General features: G+C 41.0%; 1 protein-coding gene across 6 annotated transcripts in view; it reads right to left on the reverse strand.

The window, feature by feature from the left end:
- Positions 1 to 24,990, reverse strand: part of LYPD6 (LY6/PLAUR domain containing 6) — a 68,321-nt gene extending 43,331 nt beyond the window's left edge. For 2 of the 6 annotated variants that reach the window (XR_013536963.1, XM_078376733.1), the window contains exons 1-2: positions 24,748 to 24,990; positions 24,006 to 24,077 (exon numbers count right to left, since the gene is read on the reverse strand). The gene's annotated coding sequence lies outside the window, so the exon portion shown is untranslated. Of the gene's footprint in view, positions 1 to 23,201; positions 23,278 to 24,005; positions 24,078 to 24,747 lie in introns of all 6 variants that reach the window. The other 4 variants (XR_012081945.2, XM_020785717.3, XM_078376731.1 and 1 more) reach the window with 3 other exon arrangements.
- Between the last annotated feature and the right edge of the window lie 484 nt (positions 24,991 to 25,474).

Here is a 25,474-nt window from a genome sequence, read left to right on the forward strand (position 1 = left end):
GCTCTGCTCTTTAGGACAGATAATGACTATGCAACACTGACTCAACAACAATACTGTCATATCCCTGCTTTGTCTAATGATCCCTAAGTGTGAGTGGTAACTTTGGGTTAAAATGCTATTCTTAGCATATCCTGCATTTTAAATTCATAAAGAGGTCCTTTAATAAGTACTACCTGCAGGCAATACATGAAAGGTTTAACCACGTTCAAAGGGAAAATGTACTGATTTTTTAAATAGTAATTGTGGGGATATGGGGGAGACTTCTCTATTGCTCCTCCCAGACTTTGAAATTCCCTCCCACTGGAGGCCAGACTGGCCCCATCTTTATTGTCCTTCTGCAAGCAGGCAAAAACCTTTTTCTTCAGGCAGTCTTTCCCTGAGTGAATGGCTGACATGTGGGGTTCTAAAACGGATAGTTGTACCTTAGTGTGTTGAATGTGTTATGGTGTTACCTATGGGTTTTTTTTTTTTGCATTTTATTCATTGATCTTTTCAGTACTGTATACTCATTGTTAATAAATTAAATACTGTCTTTAATTGTTGTAAGCCAACTCAGGTCCTTTTTAAGGAGAAAGGTGAGGTAACATATTCTAAATAAATACACATGCATACATACATACATACATGCATGCACGCACACATACATACAAGATAGAAGCTGCCTTTTGTTTTATTTTGTTTTTAATTCTTGCTCACAGTAAACCAGAGAACTACAGTCAATTTTATAGTCAAATTATGAAGAGCATCGCAGAAGAGATTGGGAGTTACAATGAACTAAATCCAACTGTTATTGTACCCCTGCTAATAAAGTTTGATTACATAGAGGAGAAATAAGCCATAGTAAATTCACGGAAAATTGGAAGCCATTATTAAAATGTGCCGACAAAATAGACTTTGAGACATGTGGTTTGAAAAGAAATTTAGATTGTTGGTCAATATTTCTTTAGAAGGTGACAGGGAATGGTATATATGTGATTTGGAGAAATGTGGGGAATAGCTTTGTATTTATTATTTGCAATATGGTTGATTGTCTTTTCATTCTTTAGAAATAAAATAATTTAAAAAATAAAAAAGTGTACACCTGCTTAAAAAATGGAAATGGTTAAGTCAACACTTACCAAGTCTCACTGAGTCAGTGTGGGCACTTTAATCAGGACTAACAATCATATTTATCTCAATGCATGTGGATTTCAGTGCTAGAGAACTTTGTGCATGCCAGGGAAGAGGCTACATGCTTTATTGTCATGCACTCATAATGTAAAAAGGACCAAAAAAAATCTAGCAATCTGAAGAAAGAGGCTGACAATATACCATCTCATAGAATCTAACGAGCCGCTTCTAGGTCAACAATAGGGAACATCTGGCCCTCCAGATTTTGTTGAAGTCAACTCCCAGAAGCCCCAGCCAGCAAGACAAATGGTAAAGGGATGTGGGAGTCACAGCCCCGCCCCCAAATGCTGTTGTTATGCAGCACTGCAGCAGCAGAAGGCCAGCAAGGAAAGAGATCGCAGCAGCTCTACAACGGAGTAGTCAAATCCTGCAGAGTTTCTCCTAACCCCATCATTTCCTCAAGTTTTCAGGGATTTATCAATTTAGAAACATGGCTGCCAAGGCCTCACCCACAGACAGAGCTTCCTCTTCTCTCCCTAGGCCAACGGCAGATGTTGTCCTTCAGGGCCAACTCCTCTTCTGCCCATTCTTTCACTTGTCATCCTGCCCTACTTGGCTAGAACTGGCAGAACTTCAAAATTAATACTAAAGCAGGCGAAGAGGAGGCCAATGGCACTAGAAACAGCATGCATCGAAATCAGGTAGGAGGAAGCCATTTCCTGTAACAGTTCCTCCTACCCTTTAAATACAGCGACTTCCTCTGAACAAAGAACTGACTGTCCTTCTTGGGTGAAGAGAAAGTATCTGCTCATACTTTTTTAATGCCATTGTGTAGCCAAATCCTAGACTTGGAAGTCCTCAGAGTAAGCTTCTCATTCCTTCATTCATTCTGGAACCTCACACACAACCTCATATTTTTTTTCCAAACATGCTTTTGGGGCAGGTACAGGGAGGAGGAGGGGATGAGAAACCTCTGCGGTGAACTTTCTCGAATGTACTACAGGATACAAGGCACTGATTTCCCATTTCTCACGGCAGATCAAAACAGAGAATATAGAGAGCATGCCATCAGAAGTAGAGCTTCCTTAAGGGGTAAAAACTCAGTTTATCCACACATGAGCTTCCCTCAATCTGCATATTACAATTTCACATGCTTACATTTTATCACTGGGAAGTAAAGACTTCATTTTGCAAGGGAACTGCGCAAACATGGAGGTCTGAAGAAACTGCATGCCTGGAGGGAAAACAAGCCACAACAGCAGCAAATATGTATTTCCTTTAGCATGTAATGTGATCCTTTGAGTGGTTCCAGATGAGGCTTTCATCACATTACCACCTGTCTCATTCGCAGACCTTCACAAAGGCTTCAGACAGTGATGACTTCTACACCATTTTTCCACTTCTTCCTCTCCCCCCCCCACGTGTTAAAGAAACTCCACCTCACTCCATGAAAAATAAAATGGAGAACCGATGTAGGCTCAATTGCTAGTATGAAGAGCTCTTCCGCAAGGAACCACTTAAAAAAACCAGAATTGCTCACATCACCCTCCTTCCTGCCCCTGCCCCATCCAACTGCTACCAAAACAGTCTTAAGGACCAACAACTCTTAACAGAGTAAACAAACCAGAACATCAACCACAGATTATTATTTACTATCAGGCCCCATGAGCCAGAAGAAGACCCTTTCTTAACTCAGGATAATTCTGTCACCTTTGCCCTCCCCTCCTTCTACAGCTTACCTTGCCACATGTGTTCAGGCATGCTGGCCTCCGGAAGCAGAGAGTGTGTGAGTGAGCGAGGGAGGGAGGGAGGAGTGTAGGCAGTGGTGATAGGAGAAAAGAAGCTGAGCAGGTTTCAGCAGTGTTCATGACCAACTCCACTTAATTTGGTTTTCCACTTTTATTCTGGGATACAAGCCATGAATTTTAAAATCAGAACAAACTGATAATTTATAGTTCCAAAGAAGGCACCTTCACGTAGGCAGACCCTGATCCCATGAGCCAGGAGAAGCTAGTATGAGGGAAAGGACACACAGCTTAGCCTTTTACAAGGGGTGGAGGGATGAGGGTCTGTAAGACATCAATCACTCAAACATAATTTGGATTCTCATTAGTCATTTGGTGAGAAGCAGGGAGAACCACTGTTTCTTCCTCGGTATCCCATGTGTTACATGGTAATTATAAATACCTACCTGTTCCTCGGGGATTCTGTGATTATTCATCAACATTCATAAAGCCCTTTGAAGATGAAGAGTGCCAAGCAGTAATTAACCAGTGTAAAAGATCACGAGACATCTACTTTTTCACCCAAGTTATTAAGGCTAAACAAATATGTTCTGCTTATCTCCTGGAGGCAACTCTGCTCCCTATGTAAGGAAAGCTCAGATGAGTCAGATGAGCTATTTCAAGAAAGAAGATTTGCCAAGAAAGCCTGAGCAGAAATGTAACTGGAATGAACTATCCAAGGTGGATAAAAATCAATGATTTTTTTTAAAAAAATAATCCTTTTTATTCAAATCATTTTAAAAATCCAATTTTAACACTTTAAATCATGATCTAAATCATGGTTTAAATCAATTTGATTTAAATCAAATCCGCCCTGAGATTATCCCCAAAGAATCCTGGCAATGGTAAATTTGGTGAGGATGCTAAGAATCCTTTCCTTAAGAATCCCTATGCACTGCCCTACCTGCAATAGCATGATTCCTTGCGATGGTCGGATGTTTTTGAAGTCTGTGGTGTAGCCATAGCAAGAGTCAACTGCAGAAGATGGTGAGAGGAGACACTGTTTTATCAGGCTTAGTAACAGAAATGGGGGAAAAAATTAAATGTTGGAACAAGCATTATTAACATGATTTGTGTGTTCCATGGGAATGAATCGTTCAGACATTACCAGAGCGCCAATCAGCTGCAGGTAAACAACCACCATGTGCCACTCTGGAGTATATATGCTGTCCCTAATACCTACCCTGGACGTTCATAGGTTTTGTCCCAGGGAGAAGCCTTGTATCCAATTGCAGCCATATAGGTAGTAGAACCATTACTGACAGAGATTGCTGAAGAGACAACTAAGGACAGGACAGGCTCAAGAAATTTTGCACTCCGAGATGAAGGAAGACATACTGCTCTCTCCTCCCCCAGTGTCATGTGCACAAACCAAACAGACTGGCCTTTTGATCTTGCTTTAAGACTGGGAATTGGCTGGCACCCTCGCTCTATCAGGCCAGTTTAGAAGGCTCAGGACAGGCCATGTGGCACACACCGCTCAGTCCTCCAAGAGAAGGGCAGGGACTATCACGGGAAGAACAGTCAAGGATTTCCACTGTGCCCCCCCACCACCTGAGGCAGTCGTCTCCCTTTGGCTGACAGCAGATCTGGCAGGGATCCGTGTACATAGTCTGCCACCACCACCAGAAGATAGCTATGGAGGAAGCCCCGCAATTTAGGCACTGTCTTACACCACAGCAATTGTCTCCAAGGACCTAGACCTAGCACAGCAGTACATGTGGCCTAGACATTGATTCCTTCCTTCTCCAGTCACCAGCTGGTCTCTCTTTCTAAACCCATTAAGCAAACTCTGTCTATGCATTTCTCAAAACTTCCCTCTTTGCTCAGGCGGCATGGCTACACGGGGACCTTTTTATATTAACCTCATCATAAGCTGGAATTGATTTTTATGGCACAAAATTAATCATTATATTACTACTTCTTCATTACAGATTTCTTCTCTACCTCCACCTAGCTTTCCCCACATGCACTCCTCTCACTACATTTTTGGAGTAAACCTATTTCATGTTTGGTGCAAAGGTAAATAACACAAGAGAGGAGGAAACGACGTTGATCAAAGGAAGAGTAATAGACTTCAGTCTACCGGCACTCAGGAAATCCAACTTAACTCACAGGACCTCACATATGAATAAGCACCCTATAATCCATGTGTTTTCAGAGTATTAAGATACTGACCAAACACATAAGACTGTGGCTAATTTAGAGTTAAACAATCTTATGTGTGAAACACAGAACAGCTCTTTTCATTATTCATTCATTCATTCATTCATTCATTCATTCATTCATTCATTCATTCATTCATTCTATTCCATATAATGTTGCTTTATTTTATTTGCATTGCCATCTTCCATGCTATAACTAAACATAATGCAAGAAACCCACTAGAAGTAACAAAATGCACTTGATCCCAATACACAGTGAGAACAGACCTGTCACTTTAAAATTCACCACTATGGAATAACATCAGGAGAAAGAGATAATGAAAAATCATGCAAAATTATTTCTAAAGGAGTGCCAACATACTTCAAAGAAAAGCAGGAATTCCTTTGCTAGAGAACAGCAATTGATGAAGCCAAGCTTTATTCTGGAAGCAAATTAATTCTAACAGCCACATTCATATTGTCTATGTAAATTTCTCAACGTGATAGTAAGAGGTTTTGCATGGTCCTTCTGCTCATGACAAGTCTGATCTGGAGCTCCTTTCAGTTTAAATATACACATAAGAAATCAAAGTTCCAAAGTTATTTCCTACTGGCCTATACACTTACACCTTTCAGCCTACTGGGCAAATCTCTGAACATGTTACTAAATCAGACTACAGTGTTCAAAGTATCAAGAATTAATTAGACGACAGGATTCACTGCAACTGTTCAAAGGCTGGTCAAGACCATTTCTTTTGCTGCAGCATTTGGGAAAATATACATCAAAATGTGTATAGACTTGGGAAAATACACACCTAAACGTGACTGAGATTTTGTATAAATTGGTTTCTATTTGCGCTTTCAAGATTTCTAAAAAATTTTTTTAAAAAAAGCAGCCAGCTAGGAGGGGGGGAAAGCCTGAACATAATGTTAAGAATGAGGGGCAAAATTCACTTGACTAACAGACTCGTTTACAACAAGACCTCTTTTAAAAACCAAACTAAACACTACCTACTGCATGTAAGCTTAACAACACAATCCTATGTCTACTCAGAAAACTATCCAAGTGTCCTATGGCACTAACTCCCTGGCGTTTGGCATAGCCTGAAGTATGTTCCAGATAATCCATTGGGATTTATTGCTTAATAACGGTTCCTAAAATATATTCATCCCTCTTTTATTCCGTCCTTCTAAGTGGTGGTGTTTAAGTTCCCCATCACCATGAGAGACACATCTTATCCAGACACCTCCAAAGGCGATTAGGCTGAGTGGTGGTGATTAGCCCAAGGTTCACCCAATGAGCTTCCCATCTGAGTGGAGATTGGAACTGGGTACATCATAAAACTGTATCTTTAGGAGGCCACAATACAGTCAAATAGTAGATTTTTTTTTTAAAAAAAAAAGTAATAATTGGATTTAACACAAATATTGGAGACCGGAGACCAGAAGAACCAGACACAGATTATGCATTAAACCTTGAAAAATCCAGGCTTTGAGCTTGCCTTAGCTGCTGTAATTGAAGGCACATTTCCAAGGCGAGGGACAAGAGCTTTTTCTGTTGCTGATCACTTTTTGTCCTTCAGATTAAAGAGGACAAATTTTATGTCTGCAAATAAACAGTTGCAACTCTTGTACCAAGGTTCTGATTTATGAGCCGTTGAAATTCATCACAAATTGAGATCTACAACAAAGCTCCTCTTGATTTACTAAAGAATCTCTTGAAGATATTGAAAAGAATACACGGAGGTCAGGGAGAAAGCCTGCCACTACTGCCTTCCCTACTACAACCTCATGATCTTTCTAAGTGAGTTTTGCTATTTGAAGCTTCCAATGGCTTCCCAGAAAATTGGGGGGGGGGGGGGACTCTATGTATTCTATTCCACTTATTTTCAAAGGAAGCTACTTAACAAAAGATGATGCAAACTTTTATTTTCAAGCAGAGATGTGAAGTCTGGGGTGGAGGTAAGGGTGAGGAATTCAGTGGGAAGTATGTTTTTCATTCTCTTATATCCAAAGGGCTTTAGGGGAGAAATGGAAAGTTGGAGACCATGTCAAATTAACATACTTCTATTTACTATAAATGGCATATGTTTCTCTTTCTTTCTTTCTCCTAATTCCTAGATGACAAAAAACGAGGTTCATATGCTTACTTGGGTCAGAATACAAACACCCGCAAGCATCTCCCAGTTACTTGATATATTAAAAAAACCCAGTACGAAAACTAAAATATTGACACTTTTTTGTTAAAGCATTGAAATGTGCTTAGCTTTCATAGGGACAAAATTTTCATAAACACTCTCCAAAATGTCTATTTTTGTCCTCTAAGGTGTGAGAAGTAAACATAGGATATTTTTCCTTGACTTCCATATTTCTGGATGTTTCACATCTCTTGCTCTCAAGGGAAAGAAAAGCTTGCTTTACAAATGGAAAAAGGCTTTAGAAAAGTGCATCAAGCTAACCATTTTATGATCCCCACCTACTACTTGGTAATAACGATTAATATTCACACTTCAGCTCCAAAAAAGGGTCCATTTACATTAATTATTTGTAAATGGGTTTTGTTTCCATAAAGCCCTAAGCTGAATTGCTGTCTTGCCAGTTATATTAGGTGATATACATTCTGTGCCAGTTTCATCAGTGTAAACCTAAGTCATAATGAGCTTCTTGCTCCAAGTGGAAGACTTCAATCCAAGTGCTGTCCTTGAAGTCAATGCCAATACAAAAATGGCCTGAGAGGTGCAGAAGAGACTGTAATAGCAGTTTTCCAAAGACACCTGCAAAGCACAGATACTCAATACTGCCCTCTCTATTGCTTTTACAGCCGTTGTCACAGTGCAGTAAAGTACGGGCTGGAAGGAGAAAGACAGCAAAACAATGCTATGATTTCAGATATGTAGCCATGTTACAAATCTTGCAACAAAAACAACTAGGAGTCTAAGATGAAGAAGTTTTATTTGGCTTAAACTTTTGTTTGGCCCACCTATGAAGAACTCCACTCCTTCAGAAGGAAGATAAAGTCCATTAACAGTTATGCCAAACAAAACATGTTGGCCAAAAGTCTACTGCTAAATGTGGCTGCGTGTAACTGTACGGTCTTCACCATTTGCCAGCTTGTTGAAGATCCCACTAGACAAGTACAGTGGGGTCTTGACTTGAGAACTTAATCCGTATTGGAAGGTGGTTCTCAAGTCAAAATGTTCTCAAGTCAAATCTGCATCTCCCATAGGAATGCATTGAAAACTATTTGATCCGTATCTGCTCTTTTCCGTCCATAGAAACTAATGGGAAGCTGCTATTCTGCCTACGAGCACTAGAGGGGGATATTTTGTTTCTTTTTTTCTTAGGTCAAGAAAGGTTCAGGGAAGGCAGGGAAAATACAGTCCAGGCAGTACCAGGCAGTCTGAAGACTCCCAATCCACTCTCTAAATGCTGGGAGGCGTGAGGAAGCAGACAGGCACCCTTTTCACTGGCCAACAGTTAACTGAAAGTTCAAATTTTGCACTTTCCTTGCCTCCCACGTGGTTTTTTTCAGTTCTTAACTCAAATCTAAGTACTTAAGTCAAGTCAATATTTTCCTATGAGAGTGGTTCTTAAGTCAAAATGTTCTTAACTCAAGGCGTTCTTAAGTCAAGACCCCACTGTACAGGTCATGCAGGAGACCAAGGCCAAACTATCTCCTATCACCTGCTGAATGGCTGTTACACAATATCATCAACAGTACTGCAGAGCTGGAAGGGACCCTATGGATCACTGAATCTAGGAGGCACAGTGGGGAACTGAACTCCCAACCTCTGGCTCTGCAACAAGATTCCTAAACCATAGTGGTGTAAAGCAACAATATTCTGGCCATTAAGCCTTCAAGTGCTGTTTTAATAATAATAATAATTTATTGTCATTGTAAGTATATACACATATACCCATACAAAATATTGGAGCCTTGCAAATTGCTTAACTGAAACTATTCCTTCAAGGGAAGTCACTTTAGGAAACAGCGACATATTGCACATGACATATTACCACTATCATGAAAGCATACTGGTTTTATGCTTATGTATAAAATTTTATGCTTAAGAGCATATTGCTTTTACATACCCTAAAAGCATATTGCACACATTCACAAGACACCACCACTTCGCCTCAAATAAAGACAAAATAAAAATGACCCTTTGAGTCATGAGATGCACACTGCTAGTTGTGAAATCGAATTCTGTCTGTAATCCTATTAAGCTTTACCTGGAGTGAAGATCAGAGATGGTGGTATTTGTATTCGTATAGGAATACCCCTGCACAGCTGGACCGTCCACTCATGCGTCCAGCTGTGGTGGTAGCTTCGGTCAGCCTTCCAATCGTTCCCGGGGTGCTGCTCTCTTTCCACTCAACTAGCCAACTCCAGGCAGGGAGAGGGAGGACGAGTCTCCTTGCACGGCTGCCGAGTGGCTAGATGAGCGGAAAGAGAGCGGCGCTCCGGGAGCGACTGAAAGGCTGACTGAGGCTGCCACCACAGCCAGATGCATGAGTGGATGGTCCAGCCCCAGGGGCCAGACCCTCATTAAGTCCAACTGTGCGGGAGTATTCGTATACAAATATGAATATTCCCATCTCTAGTCAAGATCTGTGAATCATATAACCATTTCAGCCACATGTCATTACTGGCTCTAGCACCCACAGCCAGGGTGGATAAAAATCAATGATTTTTTAATCAAATTGATTTAAATCATGATTTAAATTTTAAAAATTGATTTTTTTACTTAAATTGTTTTTAAAAATCCAATTTTAAAATTTTAAATTGTGATTTAAAGTCAATTTGATTTAAATCAAATACACCCTGCCCACAGCTGAGTGATCTTCCAGTTCCCAGTCTTCAAGAACTATACAGTCTTGGAACTATGGGTGCTAGTAGGCTGGAGAAAGGATAGTCCTGTCTCTTTTCCCTAAACAAATTTACCATCTGAAGTAGTGTATCGTACACCTGAAAAACCTGGAAATTATGTCCTATCGAGAGCTAGGGGTATTAAATTCCAAATAACTATTCAGAATTCAAGTGTAATATATCCTTGCCAGTTTCTAGGCTTATATGTTAACCCAACAGTTATGCCATTAGAGTTTCACATTATATGGTTAGGTCACCACAGAGAAGAAGGTACAGTTACAACTGGATGTGAAGTTACCACCACACACTCTGTATCTGTTCTAAAATGAAAGGTGGAAAGCATCAAGTTAATAGCAAGGGAAATTGGGGCTGCAGGTCAATTATTGTGTCACATGGCATGGAAGAACATAAGACCCACAACAGATCAGATCCAGGACCTATCTAGTTCAACATTCTGCCCATATACAGTGGCCAACAAACTGCCTATGGAAGCCTACAAGATGAGTAGACCATCAGCCTCTCACCTCTGCTCCCCAGGAACTGAGACTCAAGAACTAAGTGGTCAGGGAGGTATCACAACACCAGAAACTAACATATATTTGCTCTGGGGGAAACACTGAAAACTTTACTGATCTTGGCTGAAGAATGCATCTCCACCCCATCCTAATCTTATCAGTCACAGATTGTGGCATTAACAATTGCTCTGCTAAGTTACCTATTACTTACTCACCTGTTTTTCAGTAAGACTTGAGCTTTACGATGTGAGTAATAAAGCTGTTAGAACTGATTACAAGCAACACAATTAACTAGCTGACAAATATGAATATGGTTTTTTACAACTTTATTTTGGTAACTGAACACTTCAAAATGCCCCTTACTGTATTTTGGGATAACCCTGAAGTTTGTCTGGAAGCTGCAGCTGGTGCAGAACACATCAGATGGGCATGAAACACAAAAAGGGAGCCTATTATCCTCTACTTGAAAGGACTGCCAATGAGCTACCATGCCCAATTCAGAGTCTTGATACTACAATTTAGAATCCAAACCAGCTCCAAACCGTACCCAAACCATCACCTCCTGCAATATGAAGAGGATCCTTGTCTATTGCTTCGTTGTCCCACCAACAGTAGAAACTAGGAAAATGGTGGTTTGAAAGATGGAATTCTCTGTAGCACTGCCACATTTGTGGAATGCTCCCAGGATGCATGAGGCCTGGTCTCAGAGTTTGGTCATTCTTTATGAAGACAGAAGATCTCTTTACACATTCTGGTGTTGGGGTTCTGGTGTCTGACACAATCTCAGATAATTTCATCCCTGCCGTTCCATTGCAGTTTAGCTCTATGGCTTGGAGTACCCAGCTGCAGAACCAGGAATCAGTTCAAAACCTCCACCTGTCCCTTCTGAAAAAAGAGCTGGCCTCTGTGGCCTTGGGCAAGCAGCACAATCCCAGAGCACTACCCAAAAGCGGCACCACCCATTCTACCTAGGTAATTCTGGGAATGTAGTCCAAAGGCACAAATCGGTGTACCTCGCCTTTTACCTAGAAAACTCCAGGTACAATGGCCATAAACGAAATCAACTTGGTGGTATATGTGTGCCATTATTATTAAGTATTGATTTCAAGAATACTTATATAACACTTTAATTTTTATTTTGTATTATTAGCTGCCCCGTTTTCTAGTACAGTATCAGAAAACTGCCAAAATAGTAGACTTCTACAGTGGTGCCTTGCCAGACAAATGCCTCACAGGACAAAAAACTTGCAAGACAAATGGTACTGGCAATGGGGGGTTGATGACTCGCAAGACAAATGTTCCTATGGCTGTGCTTCGCAAGAAGAATGTCTTCCGTTTTTTGTTCCTGCCTCATGTTTGCTGATTTTTAAATGTTTTTCTATGATGTTTAAAAAGTTAAAGTTTTTTTACTGAAATTTTTGAAACCATCTGCACAATATGTATGGCTTTAAAGAGCACTTAATAAACCCTTTGTAAACCAAATGTGACTTTGTTCTGACTTTTTTTGCCCACAGGAACGCATTAATTAGATTTCAATGCATTCCTATGGGAAAACACGTTTCGCAAGACAAATTTTTCGCAAGACAACATTAACCACGGAACAAATTAAATTCGTCTTGTGAGGCACCACTGTAAAGGTGTTTCAATTTGCAGTAAGCTAAACTACCAAATTACACAGAATATAACAGTTGTTCTTCCAAGATGGCATCAGGGAGAGAAACAGATATCATAAGGCTCCAACTTAAAAGGACTACAATTTCAAAGGAGGCCAAATTGACAAAGTAATTTTTCCCCTTGAAAGATAAGGGTTATGTGCAGCGGGGGAGGGGGTATATTTGCTTTATCAGGTTGCTCCATTTCTTATAACTTATCTCCTTCAGTTATTTAATAAAAACATTGGAACCAATAAGGACTCTGGTGTTTAAAGGTATATACAGTGTTCATCTTCAAGTTTTATAGCAAGGGATAGATCCCACACGAAGTGGTTCAGACCAACATACTGATGTCTGAGCAGTTTTGGCAGTGATTGTAGACAAGCTGCACAATCGTTTGTCAATGCAGACCAAACTTGCTTCTTAAATTTATTTTCCCTCCCAGCAAATTCAGAGCACCCTTGCCCTGTCTTGTACTAAACAATCGGAAAGTTGAAGGAATGTTGCATACAGGACAGTTCTTTGTTATTCTAAACTGTGAAACCAATACTTTGGCTCCGGTGGACTGCTGCCTGAATGTTAATTTATCATTAAATCTTAGCTAGATGTCTATACAGTAAGATCTGTAGCATTCAACAGGGCTTACTACAGTACAAGGTAAATGTGCACAGTACTATAGTCATAAAGCACATTACCTCCTTTAGTTAAGCAACCTTTTCTGGAAGTATACGGCACGGATATTAAGTCTGTTTCGGTTCAAGCAAGATGGAATAACTTTCAGTAATGGCGAATGTTCAAGTAGTGCTCAAAATACACCCACAGGATTACTCAACTGATTCAAAGTGTTTGCCACATGAAAGAGAATGACATATGTAAACTTGTTAAAAACAATCAAAGCTTTATTGTGTACCTGTGCCAAGGATTTTAACAAGAGTACTAAGAAAGCACTTGAATTAGAACAATTATGGTTCACATCTATTTACTCTTGATTACATGATAAAAACCTTACTTACTTAGGCACATTTTAAATGCCTGTACAATTTTTTACCAAAAAAGTTCAGAAACGTCAGATATTGATGACATACAGAAAATACACACTTTAAGAATCAAGACATATTACTGTTTTTCTTGCAATGAGTTAAAAATGCCTGATTTGCAAAACACCCCCAAACGATGCTAATTAACTTGGACTTATTAAGTCACAAAGCTTTAGGCAACTCCCATTCATTTCAGTTCTGGCTGGCTATTTTATCAAAATGTAATTAACTTTGAATGTAAAATGTGAAGTATTAAATTCAGTTTGAACACCAAGGAGCCACACCAATCTCCTGGATCACTTTACAGTTTGCTCACCAAACTCTGTGTGTATTGTAATTCAAGGCATTTTTGATTAGATCTGAACTGAAACCAGTCTGTGAGCAATTTTGCTTCTGTCGTGCCCTAACTATTTTGGTCCTTAACCAGATTGGTAAATAAATGTTTATTATTAAACATTCTCTTGCATTTGTGTAGAAACTGCCTGGAGCTCTAATGGTGTTACCCAAGAACAATAAGATCAAAGAGTCAGCCTTATTGAAAAGAGCTCTACCAGCCTAAACTACATAAATAAATCTGCACTAATTTCTTATATTTACTTCTTAAATTTATTTTTATAGTCCATATATTAAAAATGTCAAAAACGGAAAGAAGGATGATAGAGGAGGGGGAGAAAATCACTGCCTAAATTGGATGCAAAAAAAAAGAAAAAAGAAAACTGAGATCCAAAGGAAATTTCACATTCAAACTTAAAGTTCTCAGGTCTCTGATTCCCTATCACAGCCCATTAAAGAAGTAATCCTTGGAAAATACTTTGGAAATGCATTCAATATGGCACATGGCTCTAGGCAAAAGATGAAATTTGCATGCGTACAGAAGGATCTTAGAAAAGCACTTAAAAGATTCTTAAAGTCCTGAGGCACAGATCAGTGCTCCATATTAAACACAGAAATCTGCCAAGACATACAACAAGATGAGGTACAGGATCTCCAATTTCCTAGACTGCACTAAGAATGTTGGAAAGATTTTTTTTTTAATGGAAGACTGACACACAATTTGACACTGCACCTGTTTACCATACATGTGTCTTTATAGCTATGGCCATTAGGCTTTAACAATCAGGCTCCAAACAAAACTCCCCCATTCTCAGAACTGGGCAGCTGTTCCAAAAATGCCTGTGCCATAAAGACAATCATTGGCTTGTGTATACAGTAATACAGGTTGGACATTGTCATCAAAGCTACCAACAGGAATTTGACCCAACTCCGGGAGGCAGTGAAAGACAGGAGGGCCTGGCGTGCTCTAGTCCATGGGATTGTGAAGAGTCGGACACGACTTAACGACTAAACAACAAAATACAGTACTAAGCAGACAACATTAACTGGTAAAGCATTTCAATCCGTACTGTTGATGAGGGGTGGGGACAAATACATTACATATTTCTTGTTTTTGGCAACAGCTGATAGAAAGAGAGAAACTGCACTACTAGAACCATGATCCAGAAGACTGCACATGGCAAGACATATAGAGAGAGCTTTCACTCCCACTGGATTTGGAGAGGCAGCAAGAGGGAAGTGGGGGTGAAATACTCTTCTACAAGGCTAAGGAGTCTTTGGCAGATACACAGCATTTCATTTGGGTTTCAATAATACACCAAACAGCACTTTATAAAGGACTTGTTACGTATTTGTCATTTTTGCAGCTAGAAAACAAAGCTGCTGAACACATCTTAGAGATTTTATCAGAATGAATGTGTACAATGCAGAATTCAACCACTTCTGATCATTATGCACTGTTATACTGTAAAATTCTGGGTTTCCTTCCCCCTCAGAACAAAAAAAAAAGGCAGAGGAAATCTTATAGGTACAATAAGTGAAAAGAAATTCCACTAATGTTCAATGCAGTCTCCAAACTAACACACAAAGCCTGCCAGGCCTTTTGTGAACATTAGACATCACATTACATTTCCTCGTTAAATGGACAAGTCTTATGACAAGTAAATGATAATACGCAAAAGTGCTAAAATTTGCAGGCAATGATTTAAAGACTGATCATTACACAGAACTATTAAGAATTCACATATTTTAGCTTCAAGGTGTCATCTTTTTGAGCAATGACAAAAAATATTAAGTAGGGCAAAATTGGTTTCAAGGAGGTTTGCCTATCCCACAACCTTTGTAAACGAGAAGATTACAAGTAGCCTGTACGAACAGTCTGACAGGATGAAATCAAGAATTAGAAGCTGTTTCAATCAGTGAAGTGGATGGAGGAAAAACAAGGAAGTAATTTGTATATATTTGGTTTCCAGCAACAGTACCCATGGAAAAGAAACGGTACTGCTACATCTAGTATGTAACTATAGCCCACCAGGCCTTTTGCTGATACTGTACAGTGCAAGTGGGGCAAAAAAATTGGCTTCCAGTCTCTGTGAGTCTCAAAAGCAGCCCCCAATGCTCAGTGCTCCATTTCCTTTCAGCTGCTAGCCAAGACGCCTGTTTATTTTGATTTTTTTTAAAAAAAATACTATACCATTTGGAACTGCACTAGGGAGTGAATGGTGTGTGAACTATGCCTCAGGCCAAATAGCAAAAGGCTATTCTGGCATGGAAATGTGTTTCAGTAGGAAAGTATGGTTTTAAACCACCCTTAAGGTGGTGAAAGGCTTTTCACTTAACAATAAACAAAAACTTTTTGTATGATTTTAAGCCCCAAGTTATAAATTCTTTTTTAAAAAGGCATACTGTGTAAATTCAGGGTTGACTTGACTGCAGAAAGGGGGTGTGTTTTACTACAGCACACTTCTAACCATCTCGGACCAGAGAGATACGCGGGCAGCTCGTGGGGTGAGCAGGCGGAACGGGCAGTTGACTCAGACAGGGAAAGGCTAAGGGTGGAGAACTGAAAAGAATTCGGCCTCTGCTGCTCTCGCACAAAAGATCGGAAAAAGTCCTGGTCTTGCAGCCCTATTCTGGGCTTCAAGAATGCTGGCTAGCTTCTTCAATAAAATCGGGGTTTAATGGGATATCTCTTCCTAGGTGCAAAAACCCCTTGTGCCACAGCCTGATTGAAGAAGTCAGTCAACATCACTGGAAACAAGAATGGCACAGAATAGGAAGCAAGGCCAAGCCTTCTTTTGGTGGTCTGTGGAGATCTTGGCCGTTCTGTGTGCAAAGACAAGGGTTGGCGTGGCAGTGACGACTCCAGCCCCTTTGCAATGTAGAGGCTGCAGTTCTATTCCCATCTTAGGCACTGGAAGACCTTGCAGTACACATGGATCAGGAGATGTCTCACTCTGAAACAGGGAGAGAAGAGCCCCGCTGCTTGAATGACAAGCCCTTTATGGACCAGAAACGTTTTTTAAAAAACTCAAAATGAGTCCAGTTAACATCTGCTTCCATTCCAGGTTGCTATACATATCTTTGATTTTCCAATTTCAATGCGAAAAGGGTCCAATTTGCTTTTAGTGTTTCTGAGTATATGAACAAGATACAAATCTAATATCATCCTCACGAGATCGACACCGGGGGGCGGCAGCAAAGAGAACAAAAAGAGGACTTGAAAGTGAACACACAAATAAACCGGATGCAAACAAATGCAGACATGAAACCAAAAAAGAAGTTAGGTATGTACTGCAGAAAAAAAAGGTACAGAATGTTATTTCAAGATACTGTCTTAAAAAAGCAAGGCCAATGTATGAGGAAACAGATATATTTGCAGAAAATAAATGACAGATCAAGCATTCAGTTGATAGATCCTTCCTATGTAATCTACCAGTTGATTACACACACGAATAACTCTGATTCATGTCATAATCTTATAACCAGTAATCACTGATTATACTTGACTTTAAATTCTACATGCTTTTAGCAATTACATGAATAAAAGCTGGTAGACATATAACTATTAGAAATGTCTTTCCTCTTAATTGGAAGAGTGTTACGAAGTGCCAATATGTGTTTTTTTTTTCCAAATCAAATGCCCAAATGTGTACAGCTTCTTTTGTGCAAGTGATCTAATTTAGATATCAACAGACAGAATGGCTGCTGACACTTTCCAAACTCTTTGTATGCTGTTCAAATAATAGCTAAATCTGGTACTCAGGTGAGGGATCGTGGTTGTATCATACCACACCTCCTTTTGAAGACAACACTGTGGTCATGGCTGCATTCTAGGGGATCTGCTGGCTCTATGGCACTGGCTAATACCAGATCACTGTGGAAAAAAGCCACAAAGAAACAGCAACACAGCCACTCCACTAGTGTATAAATTGGCTCATTAAAAAAGCTATGCATGTGGTGAAGTAGTTGTTCAATTGTTTCATCCCACTCTATTCAGTGGTTGTTAATTTAATCCATTGCTTTCATTGGGGCTCAGAGTCTCCTGTGTTTGTATGGAGACACTAGGCAGCACAGATGTTCCATTAACTTCTTTTAGACCTGTTATGGATATAATGCAAAACCCTGAGTAGCACTACACACACGAGCCTGGGGCTTGTATGATCCCTTTTCCTCCACAGCCACAAGAGGAGAGACAGAGGTTTTTACTTCCATTTTCAATTAGCCTTAGTTTAGTGTCACATTCAAATCCTAAAACACAGTAAATCTTAAATAATATTTAACAGAGCTTCTAAATCATGGTTTGAAGTTGACTGCTTCTATAAACTATAGTTATTTCATGAATCTGATGTTGCTTACAAAAGCTTGCGCAACACCTTTCTTTTGCTGCAGTACACCTTAACATAGCTGCCACTCTGAAACTGCTACCATTTGGATAACAGAGTCAGTAACATGGTTAATCTACAATGAAAGCAAGAACTTCCAAACTCCGCCTTATGGCCACATCGACGGAAGAGGGAAACACACAAACCTGAGGATTACTCTCATAAATGATACAAATTAAGACCAATTCTCATACAAATCATGCCTAAAATGCAATGTCAGAGCAGGCCCACTTGAAATCATGCTTCAAGACTGCTTGATTTCATTAACTACAACTAAGACTAATCACAGGGTAAGTTTCAAAGATGATCAAAATAGAGTTAATCTACACTGGAATGAATGTTTCTAATTTTTTGAAGCAACACTTCAAAGAGAAGGACAGTTGATAAACCTATGATTTAGTAATGGACATTTATGAGGGCAGTATACATGTAGCATTTGAGGGCTTCAACAAGACAATACAGGAGATTGTGTATACTGTATATTATTCCCCTGCTGGATATTATACACTGAAACCTTACTGCAGCCCTTCTAGATAATTATCCAAAGCAACACATTTTCTCTGTACACTGCATTTACTGGACTAGCATGTATCACAGCAGTCTTTTCTTTTAAAAAAACTTTTCACACACATGCATTCTTCAGCTTCCTGGTTCCATTTCATGTGGTCTTCAATAAAAGCGAAAATCACAGAAGCCATACGTAAGACCAGTCTGCCTTACAGACCTTTTATCATGTGATTCTTCAGAAACCATAGTGGTTAGAGGTAAATGAAACATGACCACTGCATGCCTAACATATGGATGGAAGGTCATGTAAGGAACTCCATGGGTAGGTGAAAACAATAATTGTATATAGTTGTATTTACATATGTTAGGCAAATTAAGTAAGTGTTTCTTTACAATTGTCTGAACATTTAACTACTAAAAAGACATGCACAAACTAACAGTACAATAGCAAACGTCTACTTTGGGAAACCCACAAACTACCAATTTAAAAAGAACCTAGAAACATAGGGGCGTGGAACATTTGGCCTTCTATATACTGCTGGACAACAATGATGTAGACGGTAGATTACTGCCTCTATAAATATGATGCAAAAATATTTCAGTTCCTACCCTCTTTTAAATTAATGCAGCAACTGTCAATTATTTCAATTAAGTACAAAAGAAATAACCTTTGGGACATCCCAAAAATAACAAAGCGAAACACCTGACGTATGCCAATTCCCTTTATAACCCTCCATGACTAATTCCATACTGTTCCAGAGCACCTCCTGACACATGTGCAAAAATAGGTTTTCTGGGACCAAGATACTGTATATTGCAGGGGCAGGGAGGGGCAGTAGAAAGCAGATGCCTCGCCTTTCCAAAAGCAGAAGTGCTTGCTACTAGAATGGGACACACAATCATTAAAGGAATGGGCAACTCTGGCCTTCCAGATGTTTATGGTCATCACTTAGCTACCAGAACCAGAGGTGAGGAATTGTAGCAGATACAGTCAGAAAATACAAAACAGGAGGGCACCACTGACCACCCCCTGCTCTACAAATGTAAATGCTGCCTTGTTTTGCTCTTGTGTAGTACTGTAGATGAAAAGATGTACAGTACTTGAATCCTCGTTGTTAGAGATAGTGAGAATTTTATCGACAGTATCAGAGAAATTTTGCATATTTGGAAGACTAGTTTTTGCACATCTCTGGAAAATGTGCGTTACTAGAAAGTTTATTAAATGTTTTCTTCTTCCATAAGCTAGCAAACACAATAGGACTGGCCGAGCTGTATTTTTTTTTTAAATCACTCAGCCTGTCCATTGTGCTTGTTCTGTGTTTGTGTGTACTTAGGAGAAGGAGCTAGTTTTGCTTGCTGTGTTTTGTGCAACATACAACACACACATAGAAAAAGGTGATAGCATCTCATTCTCACACTGGAGTGAGCTCACAACTCTTTAAGAGGCTGGAAAAGCCTTTACAAATTCTCTCTGTGGTCTGAGATAGCCTGCCTCAGTAAGACACTGAGAAACTGGCAAGATTTCTTCACAATCCCCATCGTACTCTAGAGCACCCCTTCTCAACCTTATTTTTTTTTGCCAAGGCCATAAACACAATATGAAAGAAATATAAACCGAATCAGGTGTATAAGGTTCACATAACAAACCTTATAAGGTGGTAAATGAAGAATTGTTTCCGGTCTGTGGCTCCCTTCAAACATGCCAGGGTCCCCGGGGGGGGGGGGCATATGGCCCGTGTTGAGAATTGCTGCTCTAGAGTATATTCAGGTTCTCACAGATCTTTCCAACAATTACAAAAGAAAAACAACCTGATTTATAACTACTTTAGTCTACATAATCTTCAATACCACAAACTACAAAGTTACATTTTAAAAAAAAAGTCATTGCACTATAATCACCAAAACATATTTGCAAGGAATATTCTTTTTTTCTCACAAGCACCATTATACTCTTCATCTTCCAACACACTCAGTTATGATAAATATTGCCGACAAGCCTTAAGATTAGAAGATTGTGTCCTCACATACAATTCTACAACACAATTTCTTCCTGAAGAATCTGATTAATGGTGCTCTAGCTGCAAGAATAATGACATTCAAAACTCCAAAGAGTTCTAGAAACTTATTACAAATGAATTGGACATTTCTCCCCCCCAAAAAAGCTGTACACCAAAAAAATATGAAAAACACTAACATAATACTAAAAATATATAAGTGTGATCCTGCCAAGGTTAAGCAGTTTGGAGTAACATTAATTTTAAAAAGAAGTGATTTGGGCTGTAATCCAAAGCATAATGGCCTGTTTTGTAAGTTCCATTGAACTCAGAAGGAACTGAGTAAACATGCATTGGACTGCACCATGGAACACATACGTAATCCTCCCAACTGAGATTTAAAACTCTCCAAGTCTATTGGACCAGACCTACATCACTTCATCATATTTATATTACAAATACATATGTGAAAATGAACCTCTGCTCTGCCCAACAATGCACCTGTTAAATTGATCTGGAGATCTCAAAAGTCTGTTCATACTCTTTTATTCCTTTCTGCTCCGTTCTACTAAAGATACCACACATTTGCAGATTTTGGCATTTTTCTTATGGACCAGTACAGGCTGTTTTATTTTATGTTTTAATAACTGAGAAGCAGATTACAACACTACCAAGATACAAAAAAGATAAAACAGCTTCGAAACAGTCAATAGTAGAATAAATTAGAGTCCTTAAATCAAGGGTGGGCAAAAAATAGATGGGATCTACTTATAAACTGTTCCATATCTTCCAGGGAATCAGGGATTCTGCCTCTCAATCAAGTTAAGAATAACAACAAGAAGCCTGCCCTACCCCCCCACACACACACACAGAGAGAGACAGAGAGAGAAATGGTTGGTGTCTTCACAGTAACTTCAATGTAAATATATACCAGTACCTATAGTGTATGCCAATGAAAGACAGTAAGCAATTGGGTTTACCTCCAGAGTGAACATTTTGTTCTGTTTCTACCCACTCAAGCTATTCTTTTGATCATAGCTAAGAGCAGTGAAGTCAATGGGTATAGTGGATAGACTAGGACTCAAGAGACTTGGATTCAAATTGTTCCTAACCCATGGAAACTGAAAGGGGAGCAGCAATGGTAAATCACTCCTTTGAACATCTAAAAACCTCAAAAATCCTACTAGGGTTGCAAAAAATCTGAAGCTGATTGGTGGCACATTAATAACAAATGAGTTTTGAACCTTGAGGCTCTATTAAAAAACAAATAGGATTTCACATATGCCTAAATTGTACCTGGTTTTACTTTCTTTTGATTACCAAAACCCTGTCGCTTAGATGTGCCAGTGTAACTCAAACATTTTAAATTTCAGCAGTGAACTGCTGCTAGTGAAGGAGCCGGTGACTGTGCTCCTGGTTGCACGCCAGTTGTGTGATCTGGTGTGTGAAGAGGAATACAAGAGTGGACTACTTAAGTAGCAGCAATTTGCCATTGAGATTTATGTCATTTGATTTATGCCAGTTTCCATAAAAAAACGGAATTCAGTCCCACATCAACCATGAACAATAGTCACTGTTCCCAAATCTGTTATGGCAGACCACTTGCACCTAAGGCAGATACACCGTATTAAGTTCATTCTACCATCTGCTTCTGCTTCTCATTTATCTCCTACCAGGGATTGGATATTGTTATACCTACTCTGAGCTGGATGGGGAAGCTCTGAATAATGATATTTTACATCCAAATTAGTCTTTATGTCTTTTCAGTCAAGAATTTCTTCCAGCACTACTCCTGCCATGCATTTTAGCACGAATGATCAGCTGAAACAATCCCTACTTTTGCATCTCATTACATTCTCGCTTTCTGCATTTTAGGCCTTTTATGGTTCCTTGGTCTTCATTCATTTTAGTACTTCCTCACTGCTTGCCCTCTGAATCCAATAAATTGTTAACATCCTGCAATAAATTCACATTTTAATTTTTTTTTCTACAGAAGCCTGCAGTAAAGTCTGCGAATCCACATCACACAGCAGGATCAAGAATCCGTAACACTGTACAACGCACCTCCTCAAAGTCAATTTTAAGTTCTTATCGCTTGACTTCCAAACTGCACAAGGAACATGGGAACAGTCAGACAATACTGAACTGTTGCATTTGTAGTAGCTTGCTCAGAGGTCCAAAGCAAGTGCCATCAGAGAAGGTTTTGTTTCTAAATAACTAAGAATATTTCCTGAAGAAATAATCTTCCAGACACTCTACCAAATAAAAAACCCAGTCCTCCTTTATCAAACAGAGACACACCGGTATGATTTGCCCATAAAGAATATTATTATTGAAATACATCACTCAACCAATAAGTATGAATAAAGGATAATTTAGATACAAATGTAAGGTTTCATCTCTCCTCCTAATTTCTCGTCCACACATGTAAATTATGTGATGTGGTAGCCATGGACTGGAAACTAGGACAATGTAAACTAAATCATTAATCTTGATCTCAGCTCATGTTAACTGAGATGCAAGTCCAGCTGTGTTCAGTGAGGCTCAGTCCCAAGCACAGGGGTACAGGATGGCAGCCCAAAACTTGTGCATACTCAGGAGGAAGCCTACATGTTGACACACATTGGCAAGAGCAGACTTCTAAACTCAGAGGAGCAGAGAAAACACGCTGCACTACACATCCTGTCAATTTCCTTTCATATCACACAACATTTCTGGGAACTTTTTACAAACCTTTTCCTAGCACCTTCCTTCTAAACAGACTGATTTCAAGAGAACTCACTTCAGAAGGGTATTGCCAAAATCCCAACACATCCAAGAAAAACAGAGACAGAGGACACTACTCAAAATCATGTAAAAACATGGCAAACCTGAGATTCAGAATAATCTTCGACACTTCCAAGGCTGTATTAGTATAAAATTATCTGTTTCCTCACATTTTTTTTCCTGAAAGAGAAGCACATCCCCATCAGGAGCTTCAAGGAACTGCATTATCAAGAGTACTACACAGATCAGTTGTGTGAATTAAGACTCCACTTATTTCAGAACCACAGACCAATAGCAAATAGGTTCTGAATCAAAGCCTAACAACAGAAATTATGTATTTCCGTCCCCCCCCCCCGCAAGGCAAGTACCAGTGTATTCCGAGGTGCTCACTTCCAAGTGAGTGCACAATACACTCTACTGAATTCCGCGGGACTTAAATATAAAATACATGGAAACATACACAGAGCCGCCGTGCGTATAGCCTTCCTCGTTTCTTGAATGTTTTACACTGCACAGAACAGTGCCTCCGCCTATCCATTTTGGATGCCAGCCTACACTTCTGAGACCAGCCACCGGGTGAGCTTCAGATCTGAAATGCTCTACACTGAACTCTGGGAAGCAACATGTGGAATCCACAGAAAAATACACAAAGACATTCAAAGATCTCAGACAGCAAGAGGCACCTTAACTGTCACCAGAGGGATTTCACAACTTGCATTCAGTTATGCAAAACAGGACAGTTCCGATCCAATGGCACCGACCTAAACCGACCTATGTTCCAACATCACAGCGGATCGGTTACAGGTTCAAGACCAGGTTTGGTCGCCTTTGCAATTTCTGATGGGATATCCATTAAGGCAAAAGGGGTAGAGGTTTCACTTGAATACAACACCAGACCAAGAACCCACCTCTATTATTTCTTCCAGCCTTCTGACCTGAAGGAATTAACCATCCCAGGCTGCAGATACAGGGCACGATCGCTGAGGAAAAATGAAACGAAACAAGTGTTCGCTTGGAACGTTCAGTTTCCAGGGGAGAAGGGGGTGAAAAAAAGAGAGAAAGAAAGAAATCAAAGCAAGGAAGCGACGGTGGGCTGAATTATCCAGCAAGGAGGCGGGCTTGGATTCCAGTTCTCGACCCGCAGCTCCAAACTTCCCTCAGCGAAGTGGGGCTGGCGGTTTCCTGCCTCTTTTTTTTTCCACGCTCGCCTACACTCGGTCCACACCTCGGACCATTAGCGGACGGTGGCACGACCGCAGCCTGAAGGGAAAGCCAGGCGCCCGAGGGGTGAAGGGGAGAGGGCGCCACGGCCCCGCTCTTCTTGGCCGTACACTTGGGGCGGGGGGGAGAGAGGAGAGGAGGCGCCCGACCCGCCGTCCCTCCCCAAAAGAGCTCATCTGTTGCTGCAGGAGAGCCGGGCGGCAAACGCGGCGCTCCACAAAGCCTCCCCGTCCGAGGCTCGCTCAAGGAGCGCTGGGCTTGCCTTCCTCTCGCGTCAACACACACATACACACACACGCCCCTTTCCTCCTCCCCCCTTCTGCGCTCGCCTCCAAAAGACCTGCCTTCCCACGCACACGCGCGCGCACACACACACACACGCACACACCCAAGGGCCCCGGGCGGCAGAAGCAGCTGCCTTTCACCCACCGGGGGTTCAGCGGCGCCCAGCCCTCCGCCTCCGGCCAGCCGCCCCATCATCCCACGACGGTCCAATGCGCCGAGGCTGGCGGCGTGCACTGCAGTCCTGCTCCGGCACGCTCAGCCTCCCCAGACCTTCCCCAGCCAGCCAATGAGGACGCCGAGGGCCACGCTAAAATTCTTGGGAGGCCTCGCCATTGGCCAGCCAATTAGCGTGGCTTGGGCGGCGCGGAGGGCGCCCAGACAGGCTGCGGGGCTCGCCGGGGCCCCCCGCCGAGGAGGAGGAGGAGGAGGAGGAGGAGGAGGAGAGAGAGGCCGGCTGGCCGGGCGGGTGGCCGGCGCGCGGGAACCTGGTCTGCTTCGGGGCGGGCCGGCGGGGTGCTTCGCGCGCGGCCCTGAGCTCCGTCTCTCCCCCCCCCCCAATCCGGAGTTAGGCAACGCGGGGCGAGCTGGAGCTCTTCCTTCCCGCCCGTTGAGGGGGGAGAGAAACAAGAGACCCTTCCCACCAGCCCCACGAGCCAGCACGGCGCCTCCCCACCGGGACGTTGCCGGCTGTCCAAGCTGGGCTTGCCCCCATCCCTCCAACCCTGGTGGTGGTGGTGGAAGAGGACGGTGGTGTCTTTTTTTAACTTTAACCTGAGAAGACGACCAAAGCCACCTTTCACAGGAAGCGACCGAAATCCTTAACTAGTGTATCATCTATCTTTTTTTCCCCTGGGTTTTCATTTCTGCGTTG

This window comes from Pogona vitticeps, chromosome 1, assembly GCF_051106095.1.
Source record: "Pogona vitticeps strain Pit_001003342236 chromosome 1, PviZW2.1, whole genome shotgun sequence".
In the NCBI taxonomy this organism is placed as follows: domain Eukaryota; kingdom Metazoa; phylum Chordata; class Lepidosauria; order Squamata; family Agamidae; genus Pogona; species Pogona vitticeps.